At 40.4% G+C, this 26,609-nt stretch overlaps 1 protein-coding gene across 4 annotated transcripts in view; it reads left to right on the top strand.

Moving 5' to 3' along the window:
* The window catches only part of PLA2G4A (phospholipase A2 group IVA), a 118,815-nt gene that overhangs the window by 3,355 nt on the left and 88,851 nt on the right, over positions 1 to 26,609 (top strand). Inside the window, exon 2 of one of the 4 annotated variants that reach the window (XM_072042192.1) lies at positions 13,645 to 14,006. The exons of 2 other annotated variants lie outside the window; for them this stretch is intronic. The gene's annotated coding sequence lies outside the window, so the exon portion shown is untranslated. Of the gene's footprint in view, positions 1 to 13,619; positions 14,007 to 26,609 lie in introns of those variants that run through there. One more of the 4 variants, XM_005015354.6, reaches the window with a different exon arrangement.

Below are 26,609 nucleotides of genomic sequence, written 5' to 3'. Positions count from 1 at the left end.
CCGAGTTACAGACGTATTAACATTGTAGCGAGTGAAATGATTTTTGTGCATATTCTATAGAATCCCCAGGAAAACTGCTTTTTACAGGCAAAACACACACTCCCATTTCATTGATTGGAACGCCATCAAGTGGAGGTGAACTAGAGCATGAGTAGCTGTCTAGATGCCAGGATGATTTTGACTTATGCCATTTTCACCTGTGTGGTGGGTTGGTGGATTTTCTGGTCACTTCCCAGATGTGATAGGTAGCAGAAAGGCTCTGTCCAGTTGGGAATGTTCTGGAGAGAGAGCATTAAACTCCAAAGACTGTGCATGTTCCCTAGTGAGGTGCTGATAAAGTGAGCTGGTCATTTCCAGTTCAATGAACATGCAGTATTTTTATAAAAGAATAAGTAGACAGTTAAGTAAAGCTATGTTTCTGTTCATAATTACAAAGATCCATGTCAGAACATTAACAGCTTTATGTTCATCAGGAGTTCAAAGTGTAACTTAATGTATCTGCTGCTCCAAATGAAACAGTGTTTGTGACACATGTGCAGAAACATGTATCAAATATTTATAGGCATTTGGCAACCTGTAATGAAACCAAATGTATTTTTTTCCTAACCCTTTTTTGCCATTACAGGTTTCTAATAAAGTAGGAAAGCAGGCCAAACAATAGGTCATGTAGATCCATGCATTACATGGTAAGAACATAGCAAAAACCAAAGATTTGTTGTATCAGCTGGTTCCAAGGAGTAAGCTGTATTAAAGCCAGAGGGGCTGTTTGCACTTAAGCCAGCAGCAAATTTCTCCTCAAGAGTTTTTAATATGTTTCAAATGTTTTCCCTTCCCTTGTGATTGTGGGAATCTCATCGTCATGTTTAATAGCACAGTAATTTCCTGGCAAGCGGGCCAATTTTATTTCTTCAGTCTGTACTTTTCTGTTCTTTTATTGCAAAACGTGCCCAATCTGAAGCTCGCTATCACCACCAGTCTGACTGTGTTGTAGCCGAAGCAAAGACACACTCTGGAGATGGTGGGTACAAAGATACGATAACAAATCTGGATGTTCTGAAAATGTTCTTGACACAAGAAGGAAGTCTATGTCTTTAAGATTCTTTTGCTGCCCTCTGCTAATCAGGAACATGTTCACAGAAATCTTTGGTTATGTATTTGCTTGAAATTTTCATGTAATCATCTGTGGGTTTGCCTGGCCAGCGCTGCCAGTTCTCTGTCTCATCTTCTGAGTTCTGGAGTGCTCTGGTCATTTGGGTCACAGTTTCATTGGGACTCTGCTGGAAAACAAAAATAGGCTCTGCTGGAAAACAAAAATACTCAGTTACCTGGGTTTAAAACAAGGGAGGTTTATTTATTTTTCCAGGAAAATCATGGTAAAAACACACTTGATTTGTGGAGCTTCTAGACTAGAAATTTTGCTGTTGTCATCTGGTACTCCAAAACAATTTGTGACAGTGAAAATGATGCATGAATGGAAGGTATGTGAGGTCTGGGATCTGGGTGGCTGTGCTCCAAAGCAAAATACCATGGACAGTGATTGGGAAGAGCGGCTTGGGAAAGTGGGAATATGCCTTAAATCCAAATCAGTTATTTTCTTCTGGAATTATCCAAAAAAATGTGGTAGAAATGGTGGGTAGGTGGCACAAAAAGCTACTGCAGATTTAGGCAAGATCTGAGCAAGTTTGGGCCCTAATTTTTTTTTTTGTTTTGTCTTCATGGAAGCTTACCTCTGCATTTCAGCTATCAAAGAGGAAACATAAATCCACTGCTTGTGTTTTATTTGGAAGCCAAGAGGAGTTTGAGGGGATGCTTTCCAATATGGGAAAGTTGCAGTTTCTTTTGGCAACATCTTCTCATATAACTCTTCCCTTGCTTTTTTATCAATTGTTCTTGTTTTAATCCTCTGATATTCTGGACAGAATAGTTAGTTTTACTTAGTAAAACTTAGTAAAACTAAGGTGAAATGACTTAATGTCAAATTTAACGAGTGAGATGAGGTGTGGAACAAGACACCTGTGCTCTTCAGCTTCATCGTGCTGCATCCTGGCCATTTTTTTTCCCAGTGCTGTCTGTTTGCTCTGTAATTTATTTGCCATTTATCCATAGTATAACACCTCTATAGAGTGTCTGCACACTTCTTGGTGCTTGTTAAATAGCAATTTGTCCCAAAACTAGACAGAAAATAAACAAGAATTGCTCATTAATAACTGCTAAAAATTGAATCTCAGCCAAACCACCCAAAGCAAGGGTGAGCTCTCTACTTTGGGAGGTTACTAAACATTGAATTCATGTCGCTTTAAATGAAAGTCAATCCACAAAGCTTCAGCAAAAATGGCTTCCAGAATCACGTGTTTTGTTTTTGAGCTGAAATGTATTAGACAATATTGCTCTTTTCCTCATTTGCAAACTCGGTAGTCACAAATTCAGTCCTGCTTGACTAGTTCCTGAAAAACAAGCCCTAAATGACTTAAACTCAGCTTGAAGCACTCTCAGATGAACTTTTTCCAGGGAGTGTAGGTGAATGGCATACGGAACAGAATATTTTTATCCTATGGGATAGTTTGAGTTTGCAGCAGAAGCTGACCATGGATATTTCACCCTCACTATTTGTCCTATTTTCTTTAGGTGGCAAGACTTTGAATTTCTTTTATGGTTGAATTTAAAGGAAAAGGCTATAAACATAAGTCATCAGTTTCTGGCAGCCACAATACATCAGATCTATGGATATTTTTAAAATTCCAAATAACTTTTCAGAAGCCTTGTTTGGATACAGTTGACTGTGGGATTTTCTTCCTAATTGAACTGCACCTATTAAACAGACAGTATTTTTCATTGTTCCTTGAATGAAGGAAAACAAGTTATCCTTATTGACAATCAGCTACCAAAGCACTGAACTTCTCTGCTATTGTGATTTGGTTCTCTGGTGTTTTGTTGTTTTTTTTAGCAGTCTCCGTTTTTTGTCGATGTAGCCTCAATATGTTTTGTATTTCCTGTGTAGACATTTGATCACAGCTGCAACAAATACGTCATGAGATTTTGTAACTCTCTTACAAAGAGAGAAGCATCAGCTGACATTTTGTCTGCTTTTTGTCATCTCACAAGAAGGCTGTAACTCATATTAGGGTAATTGCTTGTGTTATGCCATTTATAATAAGCATTTTAGATCAAAACAATCAGAAGGTTATCTTTCCATGGAAAATCCATCCATAAAGAGTAGATTTGCAAATACTACCTTCCTTATTGCAGATGCTGAAATTTGCTTTTAGCTACTTCCTGCTTAATTTTTAGTAAATCCTTCCATTCAGTCTCATGCTCTTTTGTTGTCCAGCTGAAAGCAGCTCTGTTGTCACCCAGTGAATACCATACTTTGTAATTTTCCACCACTTTCCAGCACACTGACATTAAACTGGATAAAGGAAGCCATAGTAGGCTTTATGGAGTAGAAAATCATTTCAGCATAATGCTTTTATACATAAAACCTCTTTAGGTAATAAAGTTTTTTTAGGTTTATTCACAAATGCCTTTTCTCATTCACTTTTGAGAAAGTAAACATTATTTCTGCAAAGACACTTTTTTTTTTTTTTTTTTTTTTTTTCCTACCAGAGCATTTAGCAGATCTGTTTATAGCAGTGCATAAACTCCTGTTCTGTCTAGTTACTATTATTCTGCGGGGTTTTGTAAGGTTTCCATACACTTAATGGCTCCATAAGGTGAGCTGCCTTTAGTCACTAAAGGAAGCCCACAGATCTTGTAGATACAATGTTCTCAGGTGTGTTCATCAAATGCTTACATATAAGAGCTAAACACAGAATATGATACAAATGCTCTTCTTATTGTGTCGCTGAAAGCTATGCGTATTAGATCTGGGAATTTTCCATCATTTACCAATGGGAAAAAAAGGGGAATAAAGCAGCACTTCAGCATAAGCTACGTAAAATGAACCCTGGCAGGTTTTCTTGATTAGAAGATTGAATCTAACTCAACGTAAAACATTTATCCACATATGTAGCTATGTATGCTACACACTCCATATAACTATATGTAACTATAGATCATCTGTAATTCGCAGACTAATATGGCCAGTCTCTCAAAACCCCAAATTTGCAGTGCCTTAGTGCAGCTCATGTACCTCTGTGGGGCGCACGTGCCCGAGGCTGCCAGGCTGCCTCACTCACAGGCTGGGGGCTACACAGAGTGCTGCACTTCTGTGGGCACCACGAGCCTGTGCAGATGGATGGGCTCATTAACCCCGCTGCTTCATTGTGAAGCTCTGTCTCTAAGGCTGTGCTTATTGGAAACACTGGGATGGTTTTTACAGTATGAAAGGCTGAAGTGTAATTTCTCACCGCGGCTTGCCTTTCTGTTAGCCACAGAGCAGTTTTCATCGTGGTCTGATATATCATAGAATCACAGAACCATTAGGGTTGGAAAAGTCCTTCAAGATCATCTGGTCCAACCACCATGCTGCTACCAATATCACCCACTAAACCATGTCCCTAAGCACCACGTCCAACCTTTCCTTGAACACCCCCAGGGACAGTGACTCCACCACCTCCCTGGGCAACCAATCCCAGTGCCTGACTGCTCTTTCTGAGAAGAAATATCTCCTCATTTCCAACCTAAACCTCCCCTGGTGCAACTTGAGGCCATTCCCTCTATGCCTATCACTAGTTATCTGTGAGAAGAGGCCACGCCCAGCTCCCCACACCTTCCTTTCAGGTAGTTGCAGAGAGCAATAATGTCTCCCCTGAGCCTTCTCTTCTCCAGGCTGAACACCTCAGTTCCCTCAGCTGCTCATCACAGGACTTGTGCTCCAGGCCCCTCACCAGCTTTGTAGCCCTCTGTGTGAAGCTCACAGGTGAACAGCTGTTTTGACAACTTACACGTACAGTGCAGTAAGGCAGACTTCTCGTTAGGGTTCTTGCATTTTTAATACAGGATGGGACTTTGGTGACCAGCACAAGATGGATACACCTACAGTCTGTCTAACAGCCTTCTGCGGAGATTTACTACGTTGCAACTTTGTGGAAGTGTAAGCTATCCTCAGCTTGTTCTCCACTTTTCAAACACCACTTTGCAAATATTGCAGATGCTTGCCTTGACACCGCTGTACTTACTGTGACCTGCAAATTAATTTTAATGTAACTCCAGTGGGGGATGCAGTATGCTCTGAGAGCCTTGCTAAGTAAGCACACGCTATGCTGTGAGGAGGCAGCTCAGCTCTGCAAGCTCTTGTCAGCCTTCACTCAGTGCCCACACAGGAAGGAGCCATCAGGGTGTACATCTCATTAAGGACTGGATGTGGATTAAGCTGCTGATGTTAAGATGTTGCGTTGATTAAAACTGACTGTAGCTCCTCACAATGGAGTGGCTGGACGAGTCACTTGGTGTCAGCCAAAAAAATGTTCCATGACACAGACCTTGTGGCAGCGTGCTGTGATGGGTAGCATCACAAATTAGAGTAGTAGCTCGCAGCAGGCAGGTTCCTGGAGCAAGTTGTGCTCCAGGCAGGGTGCCCAGTGCCAGCTCCCCAGGCTCCCAAGTCTCCCTTCTGGTTACCTCCACCTCCAGACTTAAATCAGTAGTGTTTTCCAATATCCTTGCCACCTTGCCTCCCTCTGACATGTTCTTAGGGTTGAAAAAAGGAAAGAGAAATTAAGAAAGTAAAGGTCTGTAAAAGAACTCAGAGACCAGAGAAAACTGTTCCCTGTGATCCTTTTCCTTAAAAGGCCTTTGGAAACTCCAGCTGGGTGGGTAGCTTGCTGTAATTATTCGTACTTACCAGTGGGAACTGAAGGCATGCAGGAGAACATCGCAAGTTGAACTACTCAGGTCAGAACAAGAATTATAACGCAGGGCTATTCCGCCAGCAAAATGTAGAGCTTGGGAGAGAAAATCTGGAGAAACTACTGCTTTTTTCAAAGTGAAATTAGATGATCGTGAAGGAGACATCACATCATGTTATGTCTTGCCAGACATATGACTCTAAGCAAAGGCAAATAATTTAGAAATTGTTCAAATGCTTTTATGCTTTTTAAGACAGCCAATTATGTAATGGCACCAACAACTTCCTGGCTCAGTAGGCTCAAAAGCAAGCCTTTGAGGGAAATAACGCCACAGTGATATTCATCAGGAAATAAAAACTCGCTGTTTACTCTCTGAAGGTTTTTAATTTCTTTTCCCTAGAATCTTCAATTAAGCAAAACGTGTAACAATCAAAAGTATATAAAAATAGAAAATAATTAAGGAGATGTAAACACTACAGTGGCTGTACTAGATGAGACCCATAGTCTATCTAGTCTAGTATCTGCAAGGGAAAATATCTGACATTGTTGGAATTGTATTATAAGTTTCAGCCTGTATAATGAGAAAGGAACGTCATCCACTTATAATTTCTATTTATGTTTGTTAGTGAACCAGAACACAGCAAATTCCATGGCTGAAATGCACCTTTTGCCTATAGGACAGCACCTTTACAAAGAGCAAAAGATGAAGGTCTATCTCCTGAAAGGATATTTTCTCAGAAAAGAGTATGTGCTCATTTGATTCGGATAGAGTCAGCTTCCAGATGCTGAACTGACAGCATACAGTTTAAAGGATTAGCTCAGGTCTAGCTGAAAATGTCATTACTGTCAGTAAGAGGAATGCATATGATCCTGTGATCAGTTCTGATTATTGCACTCCACACATTATATTCTATATCATGAATTTTTAATGGCATTTCTTTGTGGACCTGAAGCAACTGTTAATTTGGTGTAATGTCGATGTGACTCTGTTCCCCTATTTTTCTATTTATCCAGTGGCTGTCACTAAAATATTTTTGGATTTATTTCTGTTCCCAAGCCTCAAGGAAGAGAAGGTAAATCACATAAAGCCAGCTGAAAGCTTTTCAGATTGTCTTCTTCAGTTGTTTTCACCAGCTGTGGAAATGCTGTGCTGGTACCACTCTGTGTCTTGCTGTGGGACAGGTGCTATCACTTATTGCTTCTCCTTATAGATAGTTAATTAAGCAAATGAGGGCTTTACAACATGTTATGGCAATGTGTGTTATTTTGGGTCTCTGCTTTGCATGGCATTTTTCCTGGGACTGTTTTGGAGAGAGTTGCCAGAGACCTCGGGCCAGGCAGCGTTGGCTTAAGGCCAGATTTGGGAGGAGCAGCTGAGCGCTGCCTTGGTGCCACCAGAGAGCTGCTTCCTGGGGCTGCCACCAGCTCCCTGAAGTGGCTGGCTCTGACGTCTGCCTTGTGGTGCAGGCTCTGGGTCAGCGGGGGGTGCCAGGGCAGCAGCTGACTGCCTGTGAGGCTTTCTTCTTCACCTGTAGCTCCTTGGAGTCGGCAGAGGAAATGTGTTTTGCAACAGACTGCAATTAAGAGTTTTAGCTCTTGCTAGGAGAAGAATGCCTGGCACCCTGCGTTGTGTGTCTTTCCTCTTGACTTGATTTTTGCAGGGAAGGGCTGTAGCTCCCATGCAAATAGCTTGCCGTTGCCCTTGCTTACCACCAAGCACCTCCCGATGGGCTCCTCCACCCTCTCTTCTGCACTTGGTGAACTCGGGCAATTCTGGGTTAGGCCCGTGGGCACCACAGGGAGCATTAAATAGAAGCATGGATTTGGTGAGCGAGACCTTGTGAACTTCCTCCTGGTGAACTCATTTGAGACAGCGCTCCTGTCTGTACCAATTATTACACAGTTTCACACAAAGTGGTTCTTAGGTGCTGTAACTTACCTCCTGGGGATTTGAAATGCTTATAGACTTTCCAGAGGGAACGAAAGTGGAGAAATATTTATGTGTAGAACAATTTCTCATTTCACTTGGACAGCAAGAGTGATCACCCTCTTTCCCAAGGCTCCTTGTCCTCTGCTCTTTAACACTGATGAACGTAAATGACATATCGGCAGTACTGTGAGAAGTCAAATATTGTCACACTATGAGCAATACAGAATTGGGAAAAAATCCCCTTCAAGTGCTAAGCACTTTGCACAGCAAGAGTTTCTAAGTAATCTGGTAACATCCTTTTTCTCCTGCACTGTGTATACCATGCTGTGGTATCAGCTGATGGTTACCAACTCCCAAACAAGTCCGTGCAGCTGCATGGGGATTTACGTGGGAATGCTCTGGATACTCTGCCAGCACTGTCCTGGGATGGAATATTTCAGCATGTGCCAGTTACCTTGAAGTCCTTCTCAACACTAGCCAGCATGAGATTCATGTGAAATAAAGAACTTATGCCCAACATTGACATTTGGACAGTTGAACTGCTGGGCCAACAGGGAGTAAAGGTCCTGCCCATATGCAGAGCTCTGTCTCCAGATTGAGGCCGAAGGGCTTATGCTGCAACTGGCTTGTCAGCTTGTCCCCTTTACCTGAGGAACCAGTTCCTCTGTAAAAGCTGTGCCTTTGGGCTTGCAGTCATCAAAAATAATGTTGATTGAAATAGAGGTGTTTCATTTTATACCCTAAACACATTTGGATTTCATTCAGGTGAAATCTCTCAAAATCTGCTCTTTGTGGGCTGTTCTGATGCCAGTTGAATTAGGAGGTTAATTTTAGTCTTCCTTTTGCTAAGCTATTCCTTGTTGCTCAGAAGCTTTACAAAAATACTAATGATTTGTTAACTACTGTGGATTAAAAACAGCCTCTTTCACTAGGCATAGCCATGCCCTTATCTTAAGGTGAATCTTCTTCTCTGACCCTGACCTTCCCATTTCATACAGCCACTTTTTAACCATCTTTTTAACTACCAGCACCTGGGATCGATCAGTTGTGATAAGGAGGTGCTCGGTCCTGGGCTCTGATGCCCGAGGTCAGGCATTCCTAAACAGGAGGAACAGGAGCACTGGGACAGGTACAGAATAAGTCTTTAAATATATTGATCCCCATTATATCCGTATTCATATCCAGGTCTGAAAGGCAACCTTCAAGCTTGCCACAAACAATGTGTTCCACATTTGCATTTTTTATTTTTTTTTTAAATGCATCACAATGGTCTTTCCTGAGTATATGCTAAGGGCTTCCTTTTGACAGGAGCTGATCTTTGTAGTCTGACCTGGCAGATAGATATGCCCCTCTGCTCATTCAACACATCTGTTGTAGATTAGAATTACGCCCCCTGGAGAGGTTTTTATGAGTATGGCTTATGTTTTTTTAAGTTGTTTGAATCAATGATGGAAGACAATGGGCTATTACAAAAATATGAAAAGCAGAAGCTGGACAGACAGTTTTGGAAGAAAACTTGTTGTTTTATGTCCTAAAGCACATACAGAGTAGGAGAACTATCATGGCATGGTCACATCACTCAGCTTCTCAGATACAACATGAACTGTGGCTGCAGTGCCTCCCAGATGCTTGCATCGATTTCCATAAGGACCCCCAGAAAACATTTCATTATGTCTTGCAGTGTAGGGAGGATTTGAAACTCCTCTTAGGCTGACAAAAGTCATGGAATAAGAATGTGTTTGATGTTAATTTGTGCCCAATTCAATTGATGGATTTCATTGGCCAAGGGCTGATTTATTTGCTGAATTAAAAGTGTAAAATAACTGAAATATCTAAAATAATTGCTAAAATAACACTCTGTCCCTGCTAATTTGGGAACATGAGGCATCATTTTGTTGACTTCTGTACAAAACCAAAATATCCTTTTCTTCTACTTTTTGCTCTAATCTTTTTCCAGTGAGAAGAGAAACTGAAAATGCCTGTTTTGAGAGTTAGTGTGCGTGCCGGGTGCAGTGGGCAAAGGCAAAACCTCTAAAAAAAAAAGCCCACAGAATTTTGCTAACCACAAAAATAAAAGATAATAACTAACAAGGTAAACGACACTAAACAGCAATAAATGTTCTGTTCAGTTACCGAACAAAGTATCGTTATGCAAATTAGTTTGTGAATTTGACTGGATGTGCAAATCACACAGGGAATGCATCCCAAAGTAATCCACACAAATTTTGCAGTAATGATAACCACCTTTCTTGTTTTCTGAATTCACACCTCCTTTTGTCTCTATGACGTGACATGGTATGGGAGTTGGGTGAGACGGTTGTTTGCCTTCTCCAGTTACAAGAACTTTCCAACTCGTAAAGGTTGTCAGAAACCCCACCTCTTGAAAAGCTTGGGGATTATGGTGAGCTGCAAGCTCTGCAGCACCAGGTTATTCCTGTGTGGCTGGGATAATGCCTTCAGTTCAGAAACTGGACTTAATAAATAAAGGGTATAGCTAGTTCATTGGTGTTTCACCCAGAGAAGGTGAAAGCTTAGCAAGACTGAATGAGATCATCATTTCGCAGGTTCTTCTTCTGTTGTCTTCCCACTTCCTTTTTGAAAAGGAAAAATGTTGGTTTTGAAAACATTTCCCAACTGAAAGTGTACAGCAAGTTGCTCTCGGTTGGGTGTGTACACATGTATGATTCAGATCCCCTTTTGCTGAAATTCATGAGAGCATACAGGTACTAATAAGTCATGAATAGCAATGTACACATATGCCTGCTTTTGTCTCTTCCCTCAGGTTCTGAACCCAATATTTTCCTTGCTGGGTTTCTAGTGTTGTTTTTTTTTGTTGTTTGTTTGTTTTTAATATATATATATTTTCCTAACTCAACTAGGTAAATACGCTGAAAGATGAATACAGTATATCTTAGCATAGCAAATTAAAATAAATTGTAAAAATATAACAGAAAAATAATATCAAATAAATAATCATTTCTAGGAGGGGACCTGAAGATTAGCTGATAGCCCCCACAGAGATTGCTGATCTGCTTGCCAGGGAATATACTTACAGAGGGCTGATTAGAGTAGGATCAAACTACATGCAGGTCAACACAGTCCACCCTGGTTTCGGTCTAAGAACCAGTGCAGTGAAATTTTAAATAAGATAGCTTTTTACATTTTTCATACTCATTTTAGGTGTAATAAATAATAAATTAATTGGTAAATAAGAATAATAAATAAGGCTTTCCTTTGGTGTATTTACTTTTTCAGATGATGATGATACTTGCAAAAGGATGAGGTTTGGGTATCTGGGGATCCACCATACAGGCATGGTATGTGCTGTTGGGTCTAGTCAAGCATGTTTCTGCATGTGCTTCTCTCCATATCTGCTCAAGTTTAAGAATGGTGACACCTAGACTAACAGGTCAAGAGCCCAACACATCTGTGTAGCTTTTCAGGCAGCCAGATTGACAGAGGTGTTTGAGCAAATCATGAAGACTCACAGATATTTGGCAGGAAAGGGGCTAACTGATATCAGCTGCCGAAGGTACCGAAGGCACAGCCAGAAACCCCTGTCTGCAGCACATAAACGGAGGACTTATGGTGAAGAGTCAATAGTCAGTGTCTCTTGTGCTCTGTGTCATACAAGGAAACGCAGCCACATGACCTAGACACACATTTCTTGGTGCATGAAAGCTGGTCACACACATCCTAGTGCTTGTGATGCTGTGGGCATAAGGGTATGAATGTGAACAAATGACATTGGCTTTACTTTAGAACAAAATCACCTCCCCTGTCTGTTGGCTCTTACATTGAGCTTTGATCTATTGTTACTGTGATGCTATTTCTTACACACTTTGTTTTCCAAGGACAGCAGCAGTTTTTCACACGTTATTTTGGTGACTGATGCTTTATAAGACTTCAAATTTGAAAGAAAGAAATGTTTTATGTACTAATTATTCAGTGACATTTATTATTTGCTTTACTTCACAAAATCTTTAAATGCCTTTCAAAAAGCTTCTGTGAAATAGTAGTTCTCATTGTGGTGTCATACGACAGCTTAAAAATGTGAAAGCTAGGCACAAAATGAGGTTGATCTTGTGAAGTACTTTGATTTAAAAATACCCTGTGAATATCTGCATTGAGAGTGGTATGGCCTTGTTGCCAGGCTTTATACACAGGATTGTGATGAGGAAAAGTGGACAGTGATTAATTTGCCATTGTGATAGTGTGTACAATTTATAAAGCTTAAACTAAAATGTAGATGAATACTATGCCTGATATACAGCTTTATACACACATATCTACCTTTGACAGGTATGGGAGTGATTTCATGACTCGGCCTGCTGCCCAACATGGGGTATTTGTTTTCTAACAGCAGCACTAGGTGGCACACAAGGTCAGGGCAGAGCACCTCATGTCAGGAGTAGGTGCTGAGCTGCTCCCTTGGGTCAACAACGGCAATGGCTGTGCTGAGCCCGTGGCTCACACCCAATGCCTCTTGCCATCTATTTCTGCACGCTCGAAATCATAGAGGAGGCTGAAGCTCTTCATAATGACAGCTGAGCTTAGGAGCAACAGACATTTGCCACTCCTGGATGTGTTAGGCCTGCAAGCACAGTTAACCTTGCTCCAGCTTTGAGAGGGAAAATCACATGAGAGTAAAGTGCACACAACCAACAAGGACTGCCTCAGTGTGAGTTAATCCAGTCTTATCTCTCAAAGCTTAGAAGGACAATGGAAGTTTGGTGGTCTGTGAGGTTGTTTGGATACTAGATGGCTCCTGCTAAGAAGAAGAGAGCTCTGCACAAAGTCTGGGTGGTGAATCCCTGCTCTGCACTACCTAGGTGAGATCCTGATGGGGAAGAGCATCAGCAAGGGACCGTAGCTTACCACCACCACTGTAATGGGAGTTGTTTTCCAGTTCTCTTTATGGGCTGCTATCTTTATCTAAGTGTACTTAAGTTTAGAAGTACTAGTTGTAGTGTACTTGAGAGGAAGCAGACTTCAGCATTCCTCTCAAGTACCAAGATTAACTATAGAGACTTTTTTGACCTCGTTAGCTTTGTGCAAATGTATATATTTTTGTCTTACACTGGTTGGTGCTGAGGAACTCACGAACAAACTCCCTAAAAATGTCAGTGTGAAAGGGCAGTGGGCATGCACACAACAACTACCAGCTGAATTTAGTGAGAGTTCCATGCTTAAATACTCACGAACAACAGGATGGACCTAAAGTGGTGAAGAGCCAAAGGCTGCAGGTATCTCAAATACTCTGGATTGAAAGCTGAATGTAAAGTTGCAAAAGGATTTCTCGTTATTTGGTAAAATCTGGTGTATGAAATTGAAAGTAATTCGTTTAAGGAGAAACATTCTGTACATAGTCAGTGGTGGATACTAAAGCAGGTCCCCCATGCAAGACACTGTGGAGCTCCCACATTCTGTTTGAATATTTGAAGCCATAGAAAGAATTTGAAAATGTTTTCCAGACTAAAGTGAGTTCTCAACATATGAATGTATGCTAGAGTTTGTTTAGGTATATCTGTGCTTAGCCCATCTCCATGGTTTTCAGACAGGAAAGAAGCGAGGTTTTGACCTCCCTTCAAAACCTCCCTTCTTCCAGGATGACTCCGTTTGCTTGCCCATTTGCTCTCTGTTGCCTGACATGTTGCTGACCGGATATGATCTCTGTTTTTCCAGTTCTGGCTCATAGCCAGCAAATTTCCATCCAAAGTTTTATGCTCCTGATAATGGTACCTATCCGTCTGTCCTTGGACCTGTCTCACTTCCAGCAAGTGTTTTAGCAGGTGTTTTAGTTTTTGTGACAAAACAGAAAAAGCATTTTATTTTTTTTCAAGAGACCTTTTGTCCCTTGTATAATTGCAGCGCAGTGACATTTATGTGTCATGTCAACCTGTCACTGTCTGAAAGATCGTATTTCAGCAATCCTTCAGGCAAACCCAGAGGAGTGGCTGAGCAGCTCCATGGCTAGGAAGCTATGAGATGCCAAGTCAGACACCAGCAAATAGATCATCTGGGAGAAGAGTGAAGAAATAAACCCAGTTTTGCACCAGATTTGCAGTATTTGGAGAACATTAGCAAGGTGAAAATTAAATCCAGAATCAACGAAGACTCACAGAATGATGAATCAGCCGAACACAGGGACCTCTCAATACACAGCGAGTGTCTGGCTGCCAGAGAGTGATGAATGTCTGATGGAGAGCGGTGATCTGAATTCTCCAGCTTCATTAGCAGCAGTCTGCTAAATCTGAGTGGATGCAGTTGTATGGAGAAAACCTCAGCTGGTAAGGATTTCTCTTCTGGTTTCTTTTTATCTTTCTTGGTGTTGATATTACATGCAACGATGGAGATCGTTTGCATTGCTTTTTGTGGGTGTTACTGGGTTCTACCATACTGGGCAGATGTACTTACATCAATACAGAGTATCTGTGTGCATATCTACGTGGCACAGCCAGCCACATCAACACGTCCTCAGAGGATTTTCTGAGAGCCCAGTGTGAAACACAACTCGGTGTGTTTGAAACTCTAGTATTTTCAATCTGGGTCAGAAATCTAGAGTATGTGATTTATGGAAGGTCTGTCTGTGGACAATATGTCTTTAAATTAATGATTTTTGGAACTTGGAGCCATCTCGGTGTAGATGTAAATTACTTCAAGCTAATACAAGTGATTCACATGGATGAAGAGGTTCTGTGTGGTGCTGGTGGTTTCAGGGTGCCACCATGGATGCCTGCTGAAGTGTCTTGTACCAGGGGCTTGTTGTGCTCAAAAAAGGTAAAATTAATGATGGCAGATTGGTTCTCTGGCCTTACTTCACATCCTTTCCTCCTTCATTTCTATCCAATTACTTGAGTCTATGTCTGAGAAAATGGCACAGATATTTCTTTAATTTGGGAAAGAAGTTCAATACTATATGCATGTGCACTGGGTAGCATAATCTAAAGCATTGCATAACTCCAGTAAAAAACATGCAGAGCTGTTCTGGCATCAAAGGCTGGCATCGAAGAGAAGCAGTGTGCTTGGCTGGAACAAACAGTTCTCTATTAAGACACATTGCAAACGCAGGGGTGTCCTCCTTGAGATTCCTCTAATTCTGTAGCCCTTTTACCACTGTGCTAAATTTAAACTGGAAATGTCATTTCCATGTAATAATTAGCAAAGGAACACTTTTTTTTTTTTTTTCCTACCTAATCTTTCCTTGCTAATGACCCACCCCCCCCCCCGCGTCTGCTGGGCAACTAAGCACTTTGACTCATTATACCCATCTAGCAGATGATTAAAGGTTGATTAAGATGATTACTTTGTATATCTAAATCTTGTTATCAGTTATTCCCAGTGGGCAATAAGAATGCTGCGTGGAGAGTAGGAGTTGGTTATTTCTACTCAAGATTTTCCTAAATTTCAGTAAGCATGTCAGCAAGAATGGGTTCACTTTGGCGACTGGTGTTTTCTGAGAGGAAAAGCAAGGACTGTTAGTTAACCTGGATTTATAACCTGTGCTCTTTTACCTGTAACAACGTGGAGCTTCAGAGATCTTTGAGTTATTACTCAGTTCTTAGAAGCAGTTAAACATCTGGGTGTTGAATGCTGAAGGATAAAAACTGGAAAACAAAAAAAAAAGTTTAGGGCAAAAGTATCTGGATGCAAGGTGTGCCTCAAACTTTAAAAACTTCAGATGTTGTGGTTCAAGCTCCGGTTCAAAAATGCCACGTTAGACCCAGGAAGAGTAATCTTCATGTTATTGCAGAGCACCCCCTCTCTGCCCCTCCAAAATTCTAACATTCCTTCTTAAGGGAGCTTTGTAAAGCTACTGGCTGAAGAGATGGTGGCACATCATAAAACAAAGCTTAAGTAAAACATTGTCAAGAAGAATACAAATGAAATCCAGCAATTTCAAGTACAAAATTACTTGAAATTTCCCGTGGACTGATAATTGGCAGTACAGTACATTCAAGATAGGAAATGATAACGATTTACTTACAAAAGTAAGTATCCAGTTAGTTATTAATGAGGAAGTTGATTATTGGAAGTGAATGCTAACCAAATTTCAAATATTTGAAAAAAAAAAAAAAAAAAGTAATGTTTTGATGAAGATTTTTATTATTTTTAAACTAAGAAACAAATTACTAATTACTAATGGTCACATCAACAAGATAATACTGTGCTCTCTTAAATTTGTGGCAATACAAAAGATGTCATAAACTGAAAAGATACAGCAATACTTCATTATGTTTCACTTCTACTGCTGGTTTTAAGCTTGCAATGGATGAAGTGTTACAAACATGTCTGTGTATGGAGAAACCTGAAATGACACTAAATGGCATGGAGTTGTGAGGACAGGAAGGCACAGAAGTAAACAGGGTAACCACTAGCATAAGAAATTGGGACAAAAATACAGGAACTGCAAAAATGTGCAGCCAAAAGGAAATTGTCTGAAAAAGAAAGTGAAAGATAGAAATAGTGAAAGAATGATACCATTCTGGTATAATGATTCACAACACATTGGTCTCAAACGCCCAGATCAACCCCAGTATGTTTTTGAGATTGATCCCATCATGTACCAGAGTGGGACATAGTGCAAACACACCCAGATTGTGGCATTCCCTTCTGAGCAGAAGGCAGCTGGAAGAAGTTTGGAGGGTACCAAGAAATAAAAAAAAAAAAAAAAAAGGTAAGTGGCTGGAAGGTTTGAGTTATGAGAGGATATTAAAATACATAAATACACAGCATAACTTGGCTAAGTGACAACTCTCTGCACAGCTAACTATTTACAGACATTGGAAGGGTATATACAGGAGGATGATAGAAGAGCTTCAGGTGTCTTTAAAAATAGCAGGCAAAGTAATGGAGGAAACATCTCATCTGGATAAAGGAAGGGGATCCTTTGACAATGACATCTTGCAGGCCATCACGTTCTCTCAGGGAGGTGGTGTTAACAATAATGAGAGTGCTGAATGAAGTACAAGGAATGGGGAGGAGGTGGCCTAGTAACAAGAAGCAAAGCAGGCACAAACAAGAGTCAGGAGAGGGAGAAGATGAGAAATGTCTTGTTCTCTCCTCTTCCTAACCGTGCTTGGCCAATCTTCCCATTACTGTGCTGGAACTAAATTCTGGGGACAACCTCCAGCAGCAGTGGCTTGATCCATGAGAGCCTTTCCAGATCCAGCATATTTGAATGTTTGATCTCAGCGACTGAGTATTCATTCAGTCCAGCTTAGAACATACATTCCATAGGAATGACAGTGGTTTTTTAGTTAGCAGCATACACATTAATTAACCTTTTTTCAAGTGATTGGTAGGAAGGAGCCAGTGGGGAGCTCTGGTGTTGAGAGACCAGAGGGGGGATGCATACCAGTCCAAAGTAGTCAGAGCAAGAAATGGTTGTTATCTGCAGTGACACCAACTAACTGGGTAGTCACTTCCGAAGTGATAATCTTCTGCGTATGTTCTTTTGGTTTTCAAAGAAATCAAAAGTTTGAGAACAAAACTGGAAAGATGGAGGATTAGAGGAAAAGCTTATGGCAGATAAATTTGTTTGGTGACCTTTACCTGTTGGTACTATTAAAATAAATTCTAAGGAAATATACCTAGGAAATAGGTTATTTGAAACAATTAATGGCCTGAAAGAGCAGTTTGCAGCCTTAGGCAAAGCTTAACACCAAAGACATAGCAAATTAATAATTAACCATAGTAATGTTTATTATAAGAAAAGTAGTATTTTAATGTCATGCCTGAGAATTATTATTCAAGCTTTAGAAATTTCTCCTGGTTAGGCTCAGGATGGTTTACGCATACAGAGTGATAAAAGCTTTTTCTTGAAAAAAATAATGTGTGAACACAAGAATTAATTCCCCTGAGGGAAATGCAAGACCCCATAGGATTTTTAATGAATGTAGTGGCCATCTATGACCCGTTTCAGACCAGCCTTTAAGTGTGCAATTAAAGTAAAGCATATGCTTAAATTTCTTTGACGTCAATGGGACTTCAACAGGGCTTAAGTGATGTCCTGATTAGAGAAGCTTCCATCACCTCATACTTCCGCTTGTTTAAAACTGGACACAAACAGAAGTCCTTAAAGCCTATGTGCCCTTTCATGTGGTATTAAAGTTCCACTCTTACAAATATGTGCACAATGGAATAAAAATGCATCAACGAGTCATAGTCAGAACCAGAGCTAGCTGGAGTATTTATTGCATGTTTTTATGTAGCTTTTGCACAATTTTATATGCAGGAAGCTTGGTTGGGACACACAGAAAGATATTTCTGTACGGGTAATGGCAGCAGGAAAGATTTTTCCATTCATTGAATTAGATGTAGTCCTGCCACATGAGAAGGGAGAGAAGAGATAGCCGGAAAGGAAACAGTTTTATTCTGATACAGATAATGCTGGAACAAGCTCGTTGTTCTTGGCATCAAATTAGAGGGAATAGTGATGTAAACTGTGCTGAAGTTGCTGTTGAGTGCAGTCCGCTGTTTAGCAAAAAAAAGTTCTTCTTGCTAAGATTTGTGCATTGACTGCTTGCTGAAGGCTGGTGATGAATTATGTTACTTATGTAGTTTAAAAAAAAAGAAAAGAGGAGAACAAAAGAAGAAAGGTCAGGGTCTGTAAACACCAAAGTTAAGAGCACAGCTATAGGTGAGGTACCCGGTTTCTATACAGTGTTTTCCCTTGTGCACTCAAAAGTGCTGCTGTGCAGTGCTACACCAAATGAAAAGTAGAACAATAAAAAGACAAATTCTGCAAATATCTCATGCAAAAGTATTGGTTTGGTCTATTTTAGTTTATGCTTCTATTTCTAATAACTTGCATGCTTGATTTCCTTGTTGCCCAAATCATTCTTCAATGAGTCTTTATGACGGTAGAAATTGTTTGTCTACTGTTCATCTCATGTATCTCACTCACTTCACTCCACCTCCAGGTACCCTGACACAAGACTGTGTCTTCCTACCAGTAACGGGCTGGCTTGTCTTGAAGAAACATCTCAGTGTCCCATATCAACAAAAACATTTTTTATACATCAACCTGTAATTATTTTTCTTTAGCTGCTTTACTGGACAGCTTTTCAGGAGTAAGCCCTCTTGTGCTAAGTATGGGGCTATCTCCTTTAAGATAATTTAATTTGGGAATATCCAGGACTGCAAAGAAGCACATTCACCAAGGACTAAGCTGTTTCACCCACTTAGTCATTAATAAAAGGGATTATTCTGCATAAAGTAATATTAACATCCTTTACTAATTCCAGTATAAAGTTTGTTTTATTTGGCAGATTAGTGTTAATTATTTCCCAATAGATAGCAAGACGATAAGGGGCAAGTAGATGAGACATGAAGCTAAGGGGTGTTTCAAAAATTGCAACACTATTCTCCACTGCATCACTGCATTGCGGCTGTATTTACTGAAATGGGAGGGGATGGGGGTGGGTGGTGGGCTGCAGCCTATTCTTTTCCAGACAAGAAAGCTGTTTTTCTGGTCTTCTGGAGTCTGATTTTTGGTTCTCTGCTGTGGTGATGAGGAAGTCTGATTGCCAGTGTAACAGAAGGGAAGTGGCAAGTGAGGGGCCTGGTCTGATGAAGGGCAGACAGTCACTGTATGCGATGAGATGGTCGCACCTGCGGTCTCTGCTGCCTCTCTGGTGCATGCCTCAGGAAAGAATATAAGAAGGGTCAAGTACTTGTTCCAGCATTCACGAAGCAGTGTCTGAGAACATGCTGAGGCTACTGAGGTGTTAGCTGTAGCACTGCATTTAATGGCTGCATGTGGATGTATCCATCATGCATTGCTCTAACTTCTGATTTCACTTGGTATTCGGACCTTTACAGCATCTTCTGGTGGGGACCTCCACAATTTCCTTTTGTGACAAAAACTACCCAGTTTTTGGAAGGTACAGTTCAATACACTGAGAGATCAGGGTTGTGAGGCATTGGAATGGGTTGCCCAGGGAAGTGGTGGAGTCACCATCCCTGGAGGTCTTCAAAAGACGTTTAGATGTTGAACTTAGAGATATGGTTTAGTGGAGGACTTGTTAGTATTAGGTCAGAGGTTGGACTCGATGATCTTGAGGTCTCTTCCAACCTAGACAATTCTGTGATTCTTTGACGCAAATCGTAGGGCACAAGCCATGTTTATTTAGGAATCACGCAGTGCTGAGACATTAATCCTTCATTAATTTTGGCTGTGCCGGATGCCCCTGGGCCAAGCGCAGCTCCTTCCAGCTGCAGGACAGGGCGCAGAGGGCAGAAGGGCTTGCTGCACCTCGTGTCGCCTGCAGCCCGTGCTGGGGGAGCCAGAGTGGGGTGCACAGTGGAGAGGCGAGTGTCTCCTTGCCAATACTGATGGCTATGGGTCGTCAGCCCAGCACTGGCACTGCTTGGTGCTCCCCCATGCCTCCTGGGTCCCAGCTCTGCTATCTGGGGTCTACGGCTGGCTGTGCTTTCCAAGGTCAGTCACATTGGGCCATAGGCTTGGCAGAAGTCTAACAGTTTGAGTAGCAAGAAGATAGGCAATAATTAAAAGAACAGAAATGACAGCACTTGGATGAACCAAGCACAAATCTGGTCCCAGGCAACTTCAATATGTGTAGGGCTAAACTGGTGGCACAAAGCACACTGTGGAGCAGACTGCCTGCAGGCTGACATAGCCTCCACCATCAAGGTTCTGGCTTTTGAGAGTCTCTCTACAATGAAAGATGACTGACGTTATAAGAGAATGAGGGAAGGTGTAGGAAAATTACCTGGAGTGTGTTTGTAACTCAAAGTTGTGCAAGGAAAGCAAACCAAGAGGTATTCCCAAGCCCCAGGTTCTGAGACATGAAATACATTTTTTTCTTGCTGTATTGTGTTGCCCAGGTTTGTCTACAGAAACATAAAAAAAAAATTCTGATTGTGTCATGTGTTTGTCAGCATTTCCATGTCGATCTCTGTGTTGGTCATGTCAGCTGTTTCTGTGTTTTATTTAAAATTTTTGGCTTCTACTTTCTGACTGTCAGTTTGTTATTTGGAAGATAGTGCCAGATTGCTGCCGTGTGGGGTGGTGGTGGTAAAGTTTGTTGGGTCCTAAAGCTTTCCAGCTATTTCTGGGAGCAGATGTCTTTCATCATTAGAATACTTTACTTTAGAAATAAATAACGGAAGTATTTGTAACAATAGAGATACTCAAACTCATGGAGCAATTTCATAAGTAGCAATCCACTACGGATCATTTTAATAAGTAACAGCAACTCAAGAACTCAGCTTTCAGAAAGTAGGAAGTCTTCAGGTTTACTATTATTCTTGAATGCCTGTATCCATTTGTAACATAAATGATTTCATGGTTTATCTGTGAGAGATGTGTACATCTATAATCTCTGAGGAACAGCTAATTATTTTTTTTTTAATTTTATTTTTATATTACAGCAAACATTTGAGACCACAGGGTGACAAGTTTAAGACGATCTATTCCTTATGCTGCAAAACAAAAAAAGAAAGAACAAAAATGTAGTTTTCTCATTCCACAGATGTAGAAATTGTTCATTGTTAAGTGTGGGAAATTTGATCTTAATTCTTTCCAAACTTTTGAAACTGTTGGTTGAGAGACTATTCAATAGGAGACTGGTATTTGATTATTAGATACTTGGCCCCTGATAGCATTTGTACATTGAGGTTCAGCTATTGTAGAAATATTTTGCAAATTCAAGTTCAGCCTCAGTATGCTAAACTGTCTTCATTTCCTCATAATGGCTAAAGAACAATGAGTCCATAACTTTTGCTGGTAGAACAAATTCCTAGTTTAACTTGTTCTACAAAGTGTTTCTTGTGGTTAAAGAGTATTTTATGTGTGTTGCTTTTGTCATAATAATATAGTAGATTTAGGTCATTGTGGAATAACGTTTCCTGATAGTCAAAGACTCTGTAAAGATATCCAGAAACTTTACTGAACGTGAGAACATGTACAAATGAAGCTGTTTCTCTGCCTAGTGTAGTTTCTTATATGGTCTTTGATGCAGGTTTAGGTCTAACTGTGTTTATGGATATGAGAACAAAGAAGCAATACTCAGGAGAATGAAGCCAAAATAACCCAAAGAGATTAAAATAGAACTTATTGTCAGAATAACTTTCAATAACCTGCAAAGAAAAGTCTCAAAGGGATCTTCACATTGGTCTGTCACACCTAAATTCCTGGCTGGTGAGCGTTCCCTGGAAAACTCTCTGCTTTGTAGAGAGTCTGCTTTTTCACAATGGACATTGTGAAAAACAAAACAAAACATTCTTCAGGCATACAAGATAAACTGGAAATCTGGTTTTCAAATTTTTTGGATTTTTTTCTAAATTTTTTTGAAATTTCCAAAGTCTCATTTAAGTAACAGAGGCAGCAGAGAAAGCTGAAGGTTCATTAAAGGGATGCAGCTGAAAAAAATGTTTACCCTTCTTATCGCAGTGCATTGTCATTTGCTTAACTGCCTGAGCAGTTATTTTAGAGCAATAGCACTACAGACAGAATTGTGTTAATCTGAATGAGAAAGACATTTCTGGTGTGTTTTAAATGTTTAATTGTAACAGACATTTTAACCACAAGGGGACAGGCTTAAAACAAACAAACAAACTTCAAAAGGAAAATTTATGCAAAATTGAAATGTTAGAGATTCGCTTACAGTACTGTTTTACAGTAGTGGATATTCTGTCGTAAACAATACAATGAAAATCTTTTCGATCAAAAAAACAAACAAACAAACAAACAAAAAAAAAACAACAAAAAAACCACAACAAAACATTATAACAGAAAGGCACTCATTTAGAAGAGGAAATGTGCAGATTACCCTTTAACTGGAGCGTTACCTTTGAAGAACCTGAATGAAGTGTGCAGAAAACCAGTGACCCATGGTGTAAATAAGAGTGTGTTAAAAGAATGGTTGTTAGCAGTACTTTCCAAAAGGGCAAACAATGAGCTTTTTAACAGAAATATTTTATCTCCTGAAAAGTGCCTCTCAAACACAGACTATGTTATGGGTACCTTTCAACTTTCCAGTGATACTCGTGTGAGTTCTTTGCTGAAACTTTGTTTGCTTGGCTGAAGCCCTAGCCCTCTCCAGGACGACACAATCCAGAACAGAGTTTGAGCTTCTCCATAATGTCAATGTCAAAAACTTCTTTCTTTCTTTTTTTTTTTTTTTGGTGTTGTGCAAGGGTTTTCCATAAGTCCCTATGCACGTAAAACATTTGCAAAAACAGAATAAGCAGTGAGTCCTTCAAATACTTAATCCTGTGAATAGCACCATTTACTTTATTTGGACAACTTCCATGAAGAAAGGTTTGGTGGAGCGAACATGCCTGTAAAGGGCAGACATGATGAAGTCCCTGAATGCACTATATTCATGTTCTTGTTAGTGTTGTGATGATCAGAGTACAGCCCCAGTGTGTTTTCCTGTACTTCTCACAGATGTTGCCTTCCAAGTTCCTGGGTATTCTGCTTTGAATATTTTGAACCACTCTAATGTTTAGTAGTGGAGTTAACTTAGGTTCTTGTGATTTCTGTTTTAATACTTTTTTTCTTTCTTTCTTTTTTTTTTTTTTCAGATCAAAGCCTTCCTTAGTTACTTATATTTTAGTTTAAATTTCAAATAGAAAGGTATTTCATGTAGTTTTCTGCTTACAATTTCTTTTTCTATTCCTTTCAATGAGTGTAAGGTGTGACAGGAGCATTCAAGGATAACAGCAAATTGTAGGAAACCTAAATAAATTCAATGCATCTATCCTTCATACAGCAGAAGTCAATGAGATTCCTACAGTGGAGCTATTGTTCAAGGGATGGGGTTAGATGGAAAGTCTTAGCAAAAGAATTTGGGGACAGGCTGCTAATACAAATTTAGGAGTAGCTCAAGTAGAAAGATTTTGTTGTGTGCAGCCTATCATTTGATTCAATGTCACTGTGAGGCCAGTAGCTGGTATACTACTGATTTTTTTTTTAAAGATGGTTGCAGTGCAGAGCTAAGACTTCCAGATCAGTGAGTTCTTACTCCTTACCAGGCAATATTAAATTATGGCTATAAAATGCAGTAACAACATTTTTCTTCCAGAGGAAGTCACGCCTCAGAAATCTGCTTTGAAGATGTCAACCATTCTTTAGATGAAGATAATCCAATCTAGTAAACTAGGATTTTTGAAAATGAAGATAAAATATCCACACCCCTCTCAAGAATTAATAAAAGGTTAAAATGGTTAAAGGGGGTTGGGGGGAAGATAGGAATAAGTGTTCAGTTTCATAACTGAGAGCAATAATAAGTTCAGTTTTTGTAACAGAGCAATAACCTGTGGAATCTCTCGCTGGAAGCTCTTCTATTTGATACATTCATAAATGAACAGGAAAATAAAAGGTTGAATAATGGAAGAGCCAGCTTTGCAGCTAGCAGAATTATTCAATGTAGTTGCAACTACAGCCCATACACACAGCCATAGGTCCAAAGCTGGCATTCCTGTTTAGGAAGGAGAGCTGGTCATTCCTGTGGCTAGCTTAGCAGTAAGCAAAAGGAATGTAAGCAGTTAAAAATAGTTAGGAAAGAATTAGAAAACAAGCAAACCATTGTTACTGTACAAACTCAGTGCTAGCCCATGTTTTGGATGACACATATCACACTAGACACCCATCTTGCGAAGAATATACAAGACAGAAAACGTAAATGAAAGAGTGGTGAATTGCATGCCCCCTCCCCCTCAAAAAAACAAACAAACAAACAAACAAACAAAAAAACTAAATAAACAAGGACTCTCCAGCCTGGAAAAGAGATGAGTGACAGTAAGTGATCAGCAATTTGGAAAAGGTCCACAGGAAATTACTCGCTATTACTTGCAACACAAAAAGTCATCTGCATCCCAGTAAAATGATCAACCCGAAGACAAACAAAAGGAAGTAAATTTTTATTGACTAAAACTGTGGAACTTCTAGCCACAGGGAGGTACAGAAATAGTGGGTATTCCTTCAATAAGATACAGCAGAGATGACAAAAGTTACGTTCAACGACAGCTAGTTAAAAGTCGTGCTCCTGGTGCTACCCCTGGGGGAGGAAGTCCCCACTCTGTGCATTGCTGCCAGAGAGAGGAGCACATTGTGGCCTTTCTATTCCTCTTCTCCTTGGGCATCTACTGGTAGTCACAGATAGGGACAAGATGCAGACAGGCAGGAAGGTACGGAATTATGGTCAGAACAGCAGCTCTTCAGAATAATGAACTGTACCACTCAGATGTCAACTGTTGACCAAATGATGATTTTTTTTTTTTTTTTGCCTACTGCTTTATATTTATTTGTTTGTTTATTTATTTAATGACTGATTTTTGTTCATACTGAGGCAGCTTTGCTGACTTCTGTAATGTAAATAGTACTCCAGGGTATACTTTAATTCCATATTCAGTCCTGTATTCATCTCTTTTAAAAGTGAATGCTCTTATGTGGCCCTATTATGAATAAGACCAGCACTAGTGTATAATTATTCTTTGTTGGGAAGTCATGCGATTTTTCTGCCAAGCATGTGGCAAAGAAGCTGTTAATACTATATAGGATTTCTAAATACTGTAAAACTTCCTTGAAATGCTGACTGCTGTGACATTACTTAAATTGATGTAGTTGTTCACAAAGTGGCTGTCAGGGGCGCTCAGCCAGCTCTTCAGTTTGTACTAATTTGGGGGAAATCCATGGGGGTGCTCAGCCAGCCCTTCAGTTTGTACTGATTTGGGGAAAATCCAAGTGATTTGTGCCGTTGTGACAGACCCGGCTGCTTGCCAGCTCAGGACTGCACATGAAGTAGTTGTGCATGCTGTGAGGGGATCAAGACGATGGAGCCAGCTCCTGCCTGGTGGTGGTGGTGCAGGGCAGGAGAACCTGAGATGATAAGCATGAGTTGAAGCAGGAGAGTCATAGGATCATTTAGGCTGGACAAGACCTCTGAGATCAAATCCAACTGTTAACCTAGCAAGAGGCACGCAGAGGTATGGAGTGGATTTACAGAGGAACATTTTCCCCCATGAGGACAGTCCAGCAGCAGCACAGCTTGCCCAGAGAGCTTGTGCTGTCTCCATCTTTGGAGGTTTTCAAGTCCTGACTGGCCCAAGCCCTGGGAAACCTGGCCTGCACCCAGAGCGACACTGCCTTTGAGCAGGAAGTTGGTCCAGAAAACTCCTGAGATCTCTGTCCAGCCTGAGTTACCCTATGATCCTATCATTTTATGAGGTCAGACGTTACAGATATAATAGCAGACAATTATGGAGACTAACTTCTTCCTTAATATGAAGGTTTCACCCAACATGTTGCACTTCAAGCTCTCAGAAGATATTTCAGGATCACAGCATTGTGTCTTAGGCCTGCTGTTATTTTAGCCCATCATGTTTGTTTCCATAACTGCCATGGGTAACTTGGCCACAACCCGAGACAACCACCATGTAGGTGGGAGGAAGGACAGAAAGAAGGGGTCTGCCAAAGAACTGGACACCTGAGCAGAATTCACTGTGAATGCAATTTTTTCTCATTCACAGTGGAAAGTCCTCAAGAGCAATTAGTTATTTTTTAATTGATGGGGGGAAGCGGTTGTGTGCGGATGTGAGGGAGTGAGTACAGAGTGAAATGTGCGTAGAAGAAATTTCAGTTTTCCCCTGTGCTGACAAGTCTGATAAATTGCCTCAGAGGAGCAAACTGGAAAATCAGAGTGCGTTTATTCTGCCAAATATCAATGATAAGAGGCACTTGGATGGCTGCTGATAGTTGGGAGTCTGGCATTAGCCAGGAACCCACTTCAGATTATGCAGCTGATAAGCACATGGTTATTTTTCACTAGAGGCCATCTTAAAAGCAAGAGCTATTTTTTTTTTTCCTATGGTGTTATATACAATGGATGAAATTATTTTTACCACAGAAAGAGAGATACTTT

The sequence above is a fragment of the Anas platyrhynchos genome, chromosome 8 (assembly GCF_047663525.1).
Source record: "Anas platyrhynchos isolate ZD024472 breed Pekin duck chromosome 8, IASCAAS_PekinDuck_T2T, whole genome shotgun sequence".
Taxonomy (NCBI): Eukaryota; Metazoa; Chordata; class Aves; order Anseriformes; family Anatidae; genus Anas; species Anas platyrhynchos.
Note: the sequence above shows the minus strand (reverse complement) of the source record. Positions and strands in the feature narration are given on the sequence as shown.